This window comes from Marmota flaviventris, chromosome 15 (assembly GCF_047511675.1).
Source record: "Marmota flaviventris isolate mMarFla1 chromosome 15, mMarFla1.hap1, whole genome shotgun sequence".
Classification (NCBI taxonomy): domain Eukaryota; kingdom Metazoa; phylum Chordata; class Mammalia; order Rodentia; family Sciuridae; genus Marmota; species Marmota flaviventris.
The window spans coordinates 78,003,152-78,012,479 of NC_092512.1; positions in this window are offsets into that span (position 1 = coordinate 78,003,152).

Genomic DNA, 9,328 nt, shown 5'->3' on the forward strand with positions numbered 1-9,328 from the left:
TAAATGAGTAAACTTTAAGTCCTTAAATCAATATAATAAATAGAAAATTTCCCTGAGACAAGTACTGTATCATAATTTAAAATATGAAGCTAGAGATGTAGCTCAGTGGTAGAGCACATGCTTAGCATACCTGAGGCTCTGGGTTCAATTCCCAGCACCACCAAAAAAAGAAAATTAAAAATGAAATATTCCACAGAAATCTACATTTTTGTGGGACTAAAGTCAGAGAAGGCAGTTGATATTTATGATTCATTGTAGTGTTTAGAGATTTAGTTATTCCTTCTGCAATTATCTGTGATATTATTTTTAATTATTTATTTCACAAGATATTATAATCACAGTTTTTCAGATAAATCAATTTTAGGAATTTTTTTGAGTTAGATGATATCAAGTTCATTTTGGGGGGTATACTGCACATCATAAAACTTTAATAGGGAAATCATTTTGTGTCTCTAATAGATCCTCTCCTCCTCCACAAACACACTTGTCTGTAGTTTTAGGATTAGACTGTAAATTCTAATCCTCAGAGTCCACAGATTATTAAGCAAAATAACATGTAACCATTAAAAGTATAAATTTTATGTGTGTTAAAAGCAGGTAATTAATATTTTTCTTTTTCTCCCACAGGCATTTTTTAAGGATACAAATCCAGTTTGAAGAAAAAGTGCCTGGAATCATACTAAATGTAAAAAGAGATGAAATTTCTACTTTGTGGATATTAACCTGAGTAAAATAAGGGACCCTCAGAAATAGCAGATCACCTGTGTGCTACTATAGAATGGAATCTTTCTTACTTTATCTTTATGGAATAGTAATTTATAGTTTCTTAAAAGCAGAGTTTAAATCACATTTTGCAAATCGAATGTTAAAACTTATGCTCTTCTATTTTATTTTTGCTAAGAATATTATTTTCTCATATGATTGACATTCCATATGAACATTATGTGAATCATGTCTAAGAGTGCCAGTAAGCAGTGATGCTTTTTGTGTATGATTTTTAATATGTTTGTCAACATGTATAGTCCCACTTTTATAATTCTTATTTAATAATATTTAAGTGTGTTTATAAAGAATTTGTTCTTTATTTACATGAATTTTGAATATGAATTTTATTAAAACTGAAATTTGAAAAATTTGTGCTTTTTTAATGAAAGGTATTTATGGCAGAGGCTATCCTATTAAAACATTATTACTATACATGTAGATATATAAAAATATGTATTTTCTAAACTAATATCCAGGACCCCAAGACAATCTTTGCCTTTTTAAGTGTTTAGAGATTTATTTATTTAAGTTAGATCATATGATATTACTGTTTTATAAATAGAAAGAAATCTAATTGTCTTGGACTAGAGTGATGTATGGGAGGGATGGAGAAAACTGGGTACTCTGTTTAGAATGTAACAGAATGCCCTGACACATTAAATTAATTTCATTTAAACATAACAATAAAAAAACTTGGAAATCTACAACAAAGGAGTTGAAAATCCCATCTGTCTAAAGAGTAGACAAAGTATGAGTTTCTTTCTTTCTTTCTTTTTTTTTTTTTTTTGTTGTTGTTGGACAAATACCTTTATTTTGTTTATTTATTTTTATGTGGTGCTGAGGATCAAACCCAGTGCTTCACACGTGTGAGGCAAGTGCTCTACAGCTGAGCCACAACCCCAGCCCCAAGCATGAGTTTCTTATCAGTTCATAGGCCACACAAACATTGGCTTTTGCCACTTTGCCCTGTTGGTGTGGATGTCATGAAGACAGGTGTCTGTTCTTTCTGGAAGCCATCACTTCTGCTTTTCAGCACCATTGGTCTCTGTCACTCAGCCTGTGGTGTGTATTTTTATGTAACATTCATACTCCTTTGTTCATCAGAAGAGCAGACTCAGAAATGACCTTTGGATTTACAAATATTATAAAGCTACGTTCTCGATTTTCACTTTTATTTTATTTGGCCTGTGGACAGAAATTTACAAATAATTATCATTAAAAAACGTGTGTGTATGTGTGTGTGTGTGTGTGTGTGTGTGTGAGAGAGAGAGAGAGAGAGAGAGAGAGAGATCCTGCCATGATGTTATGTGATGAAGAATGAAACAAATACTATATTTTCAGTTCATTGTACTTACCATAGTAATTATAACTCTTTACTACATTTGGAAAAAATGAAGTAGTTTTTGCATATAACTACTTAAAGAATTGAGAACTATTTTTAGTAAAGTGAGGAGACTATTGAACAATGACAATAAAAACTTAAGTGAGAGGTGCCGCAGTCTGGCTGGGCACAAATCACAAGCCACTGAAGCAGGAAACAAACTTTATTTTTGAACTGCAAGAAAACACTTCACACAGCTCCCGGGGAATTCTCCCAAACGCCACACTGCTCGTCCAGGAACCCCCAGCCGGAAATATCTCTCCCGGAAATCCCTCCTCCTGCACTTCCCCAACCAATGGGAACTCTCGGGGAATCCCCAGGAATCCCCAGGAGAACTCCAAAGTAGTGCGAGAACTCAAAAGTAGCGGCCGAGGTGGATAGTAATGCCTCGCTGGATAGTAATGCCTCGCCTGTCAACCAAAACTGTTGGCAAAATGCCAGGGGCCATACAGACTCGGCTGTGGCTCTCAGCAGAGAGGTATTCAGAAGAGACTGAAAATACCCTCTATGGGCTTCATCATTAGTATGATTTCAATAAAGTCAATTATTTCAGGTGCAGTTCTATGAAATTAGATTTAAACATTCTCATAGATGACTAATGTGCACCATAAATTTGTTCTCTATATATTTAAATCCACTCAGATTGATTAAAAATATTTCCAGTTAATGGGATGTTTATTTTACTACATGACACTCATTTTCTCATTGGATTAATTTAAACATAGAAAGGTTGAGAGAGTCATGAATAAAGAGATTTTAAAAATTTGTTTCCACGGAGAAGATTTTCTCATGGGAAAATGAATGATTGAGAGATGAGCAGGATAAAATTTTCATGGTTACTTAGTAAAGTAACATTCACACACCAGAGAAATGATATCATCTAAGCAGCGAAACAGGAGGTTAACAATGTTTTCCCCCAGAGTATTTAAAGCTAGGTGAACTAAGTGGGTTATTCTCAGCTAGGACCCAAGGGATTTAGGCAAGATAACAGTTAAGCTTTGAGCTATCTATAATTATCCTACCTTCCACTTCAGTTTCTATTTTACATCTCTTACTTTGAAAAGTAAGATATAATTACTACAGCTAGCCCTTGATAGCTCCTGGAGAGAAGAAGTGTGCTTTAATTTCTGAGGGGTGGGCAGTGTATGTGTCTTATCACTTTCCATATGTTATGATTGATTGGAAAATCTAACCCTATCTGTAGTAACCTTCCCCCACATTTCCTTGCATAATTTGCTTCTTATCATTTATTAGTCTTTGCATTAATGATATCTGTTCCTTTCTTATCTATCCTTCCACAATGAATAAGGTGTACAAGAGATTGCCTTCTGAAGGATTTCTAGAGCCTAAAACAGTGCCAGACTCATAGCAGACACTTTGTGTGATAAAAGAATAAATAATTACCTCGTACTCCAATGAATGAGGTTAAAGAACACATTGTAACTCATCATGAAAAAAGACAATGATTTATGAAACACTATTGAGCAATTGTTAACTCATCAAGACTCTTTTATGTTTTATGTAAGAACATGGTGTTTATCAAGATTACAAGATTGCCAGCTTCACCTCTATCCTTGCAAATACTTATGCAACTCATGCAACTCATAGATACAAATATGGTGTGTTTAAACTGCTAAAGCCACTTAAACTTGGAGGTGAAAATGCAAATACCTGTAAGCCAGGTGATTGGCAGGAATGATCTGATTGGGCCATAGACATAGTCTGAAGGTGGAGGCAGGGTTTTAGCTTTGGCCTCTGCTGCCATAGAATGCAGGCTTCCTTTGGGTTTCTCTAGGAAAGCTAGAATCTGGGTTTTTACGAGAAATATCTCAACTTTTATATATTGGCATTTAATTAGAAAACTTAATATGATGGGCCAGTTAAATCAAAAAGTTTGAGCCCTTTTTAACTCTATTACTTGATATCTGATGAATATTTCAATTTGGGTGTTGTTTTAGTCAGCTTTTCCACTGCTATGACTAAAGGACTTGACCAGCAAAATTGTAGAGGTGAAAGTCCATAGAAGCCTGGTTCCATTTCCCAGGGCTCAAGGTGTGACTGAACATCATGGCTGGAGAGTATTGCAGAGGGAAGCAGCTCACATACTGGTGACCAGAAAGCAGAGAGGGTCTACTGCTTATATACACAAATATATACTCCCAAACCACACTCAATTCCCACCTCCTGCAGCTACACCCCACCACTTCAGTTACCACTCAGTTAACCCTTATCAGGGTATTAAATCACTGCTTGGGTTAAGATTTACTGTTGGACCTCAACACAAAGAAAAGACCACCAACTCCAATTTTAAACAAATTAAAGCAAGCTCGTATTTGTGTACACAAAAGAAGCTGATTAGTGGCTGTCTCCCCTAATGCGGGCTAGAGACAAGCAGCCCCAGCTCTCCAAGGAAACAGCCCCAGCTCTCCACTGTCAGAGGACCCGTGATTCCCCCTGGAACACACACATGGGCACATGCACACATATGTATAAACGTACAGCCAGTCTTCCACATCTCTGGATTATACCTCTTCAGATTCAAATAAATGACAATCGAAAATATTCAGGGCTGGGGGTATAGCTCAGTAGTAAAGTACAAGGCCCTGGTTAAATACCCAATACCACACCTACACAGAATATTTTTTTTTTAAATTTCACATGAACTGTGCATGTAAAAGGCTTTTTCTTGTCAATTTTCCCTAAGCAACACAGTATGACAGCTATTTACATAGCACTTACATTATGGTGGGCACTATAAGTAATCTAGAGATGATGTAAAGCATACAAGATATGTACAGGTTCTATGCACATAATACACCACTTATAAAGTCTGTTTATAAAAAAGGACTTAACATTCCAAAGATTTGGTATTCTGAGAGGATTCTGAAACCAATATCCCACATATACAAAGGGACAACTACATATATTCATATATATGTGTGTGTGTGTATATATATATATATATTTTTTTTTTATATCATCCATGCTTCATTTTTCACCCATTAGGAAGGGATCCACGGCTTTTGTTAAATTTTTAGAAACACTCATAAAATCCTGCAGGTTAAGAACCATTGATTTAACTGCTTGGAGTCTAAGAGATAAAGGACAAAGAGAGATGCAAAAAAGGGCCAGACAGGGCCTGAAGACCAGCCCTGGAGGAAGGAGCTAGCAATTTCAGTGAGTTTTTGGGCAAAGGTTCCAGAGTAATGAGTTGAGAAATGAGCGGAGATAAGGAAGCACAGGCAATGAGTACAGGTTGCTGTTGAGCTACCTGGATGACAAGAGCCAGCATAATGCTAGGTCCTAGGACACCTTGGTCAGAGTTCAGTCCTGTTAAATATTAATGAGAGGTGCAAGTCTGTAGAGCAGATTTCTAAGAAGGTAGGAGGGGATGGATTCTGAAATAAAGGAGAAAGAACTAAGGTTCGTTGCAGGTGTTTGAATAAATACAAAAGTTCACGTTTGTCATGTGAAATTTTGGGTTAATTTTAAACAAACAAATCCTAGTTGTATGAACTTGGATGAGTTACCAAACCTCTGTGCCTCCATTTTCTCATTGATATGGGGATCAAACCAGTTCCTGTTACTCAGAGAAGCAGATCAGTTAATATTAAAGTGCTTAGGATTCAATGGGCACCATAAATTATAAGTAAATAAATACAACAACATACCAATGCCTGATCTGAATCACATCATTCATTCATTCCTATCATTCTGGCCTTAGGAGATTCTTGTCCCTAAAGGATTGCAGTGATCTTCTGACTAGGGTTTGGTCCTGGGTCTCCCTGACAGGATTCTACTGGGGACTGTCATTTCAATCAGACTTTGTTGGCATGCCATGGAGGAGGAATAATAGCTCTTTATGCAACTACAGTTAGTTATAATATTGTTATGAAACTCGTATTTCTTAGTTATCTATTCAACACTGAAAGAACTTGCATTTGAACCAGAGGTTAATAACAATTTCATATTGAAAGCAATATGAGAACAATGGATCAGTGGAGCACCTCTGCCATTTTTCTTAGGCATCCCTTATCCAAAAATCCAAAATCTGAAATGCTCCAAAACCCAAAATTTTTTGAGAAGTGGAAAATTCCATACCTGATCTCATATGATGGTCACAGTCACAATGCAGGTTCATTAAAAATATTGTACAAAATTACCTTCAGGCTATGCATATAGGGTATATATAAAACATAAATAATATGAATCCCATCACCAAGGTGTCTCAGTATGTTCCCGCAAGTATTACAAACTCTGATGATATTTGAAATTTGGAATACTTGTGTTCCCAAGCATTTCAGACAAGGGATAATATGTGTTTCAAAAGACTGGACAAAAAAGACCAATTGGGAAGCCCAAATGAGTTCTTTACACAACACATATCAGCAGAAGACAGGATTCCATCATGCTTAGTGCTTTCCTTAACACTAAGTCAGGCTAACTCCGCAGAAGCAGAGCAATGCACTTCCCAAGCCAATATTGAACAGGACCTTCAGTGCTCAGCCTTACTATGGAGGAGAGCTTCTAAATATTGTGCATTGTGATTGATAATTATACATTCCACTCCAGAAAATGAAAGTAAATTTTCTTCAGAGTCCATTAAAGGGTTGTCTTTAAAAATTAGTTTCATCTATATGAACACACTAATTTTTCTTTATGAATTTCAAGATTTTTTTTTAGTTGTAGATGAACACGATATCTTTATTTTTATTTGTTTATTTTTATATGGTGCTGGGGACTGGACCCAGGTGTATGAACTTGAATGAGATGGATGAACTTGAATGCCTCACACATGCAAGGCAAGTGCTCTGCTGCTGAGCTACAATCCTAGCCCGAATTTCAAGTTTTATGTGTTGCCTGGCTCTGGCTTTTTTTTTTCCCTAGGGCAGATTTTAACTTCTCTAGGAGGATGTCCCCTTCTCTTCCCACATTTATTATTATCCATCACAGATTAAAGATAGTTATTATCCATCACAGATTAAAGATACTACAATAGATACCAGATAAATCTGGTATATCAACTATTCTACAACAAATATAATTAAGGTTAAAAAAAAAACAGCAAGAAGCCTGGAAAACTTTAGAAATTAATTTGAAAATATTAAGTAATATTTTTTCCTTTTGAATTTTTCATTAGAAGTATATTCTATTATAGAATTTAACACTTTGTTTTTTCTGCCCTTAAAATTTAGAAACTTCTTTATAGATTTTGTATTTTACAACCTAATTTTTAGGGTTTTTTTGTTATTAAAATGATTTAAAGAAAATATGGAAAATAGAAAAAACAAGATAAATTGTATCTAATTCCCTTGCCCCAACAAATCATTCTGAGAATTGATTTTGCATTTTCCACCTAATTACATCTTGCTTTATGTAATTTTTATACCAGCAACATTTTCTTTGGTTCTAATGTGACTTTTCTAGACATATGAGGGATATGCCCTCATTTATTTTAAAAATATTTCTGTCTATGTAAGTTATTTCCAAAATTTTAATTAAAAAATTTCTGTGGTGAATGTCTTCATAGTTGCAGGCTTCAAAAGTGTTATATTAGCAGCCACATCAATGTCTATAGCAGCACAGTTCACAACCCAGATGCCCTTCAGTAGATGAATGGATAGGGAAACTTTGGTGTATATATACATACAATGGAATATTACTCAGCATTAAAAGAGAATAAAATCATGGCATTTGCAGGTAAATGGATGGAGCTGGAGAATATAATGCTAAGTGAAGAAAACCAATCCCAAAAAACCAAAGGCCAAATGTTTTCTTTGATATGAGGATGCTGACTTATAATGGTGATGGGGGTGGAGAGCATGGGAGGAATGGAGGAACTTTAGATAGGGCAAAGGGGAAGGTGGGAAAGGGAGGGGGGGAGAAAGATAGTGGAATGAGATGGACATCATGACCCTAAGTACATGTATAAGACACGAATGGTGTGAAAGTTCTTTGTGTACAATCATTGACTTGAAAAATTGTGCTCTATATGTGTAATATGGAATGAATTGCATTCTATCATGGTGTATAACAAATTAAAATAAATAAATAATTTTTTAAAAAGAAATGCAAAAAAAGTGTTGTGTCAGTGTAAGGGTAAAAGAAATTGAAGTTAAAGGGTAAAAGACCGGGCATTGTAAAGTTTCTAAGCTGCAAGGCCTGAGTTAAAATGTAAAGGATTAGGTATTGTTAGGTTTCTATGCTACATGCAAAACCTGAAATTCCTGTAGCTGTTAAGACAATGCTTGGAACCGCCCAGTAAATATTCCCCCTGACCGCTTGGTTGTCTAATAACTCAGGGCTCTGTATGATCTTGCACGTAGGCATTGCAGGGCCTGGACCAATCAGTTTGAATGTGTACCCCGTTTAGAACTGACCTATCACCCCCACCCGACCTGTTCCCACCAATGAATGAACTAATCATGTTTAGGAGTTGTTGTTTGATTTTCCCGCGGTGTATGATGATTTGTTAAAGGAGACTGTGATGTATGTAAAATCCCCGCCCTCCCCCAAAAAAGTGTACTTAAGCAGTGCTCAGCCCCTGCTTGGGGCTCTGGGCTGTTCTCCCTTCTTGAGTGGGCACGGAGCCCTAGCATGCTAGATCAATAAATCCCCTTCTGCCAATTGCATGAGTGGTCACTTGGTGGTCTCTTTCTCCGACACTTCGCTGGACCCTTACATCAGTTGTGTCACATCTGCACAAGGTGAAAGAATAAATGGTTTTACATATTAGCAACTATCTTTGGAAAAAGAGGGAGCCAATGGTTCACATGATGTATTTGTGGCATTTGAACATTTATGAAAGAACTAATTAGTACTTGTGTAGTAAAAATCTCCTCATATGCATTCTGCCACCAGATAGTATCTTCTCCTTCCTTTTTTTAAAGTGCCAGGGATTGAACCTCACACATGCTAGGCAGGCTTTCTGCCACTGAGCCACATCCCAAGTCCAGTATCTTCATTTTTAATGAATCAATTGAAGGATAACATGCTGACAGGAGAGTACAGGCATGATTATACTTTGTGCACTGTGAGCGCCCCCATGTGACCAGCACTCCAATGGGTACAGGCCAAGATCAGCATCCTAGAAGCCACCTGTTCCCCATTCCAGTTATCCCCTCAGCCCTAGGGTAACTCCTCTCTTGACTTGTAGCACCATGGATTAGCTTTGTCTTCCTC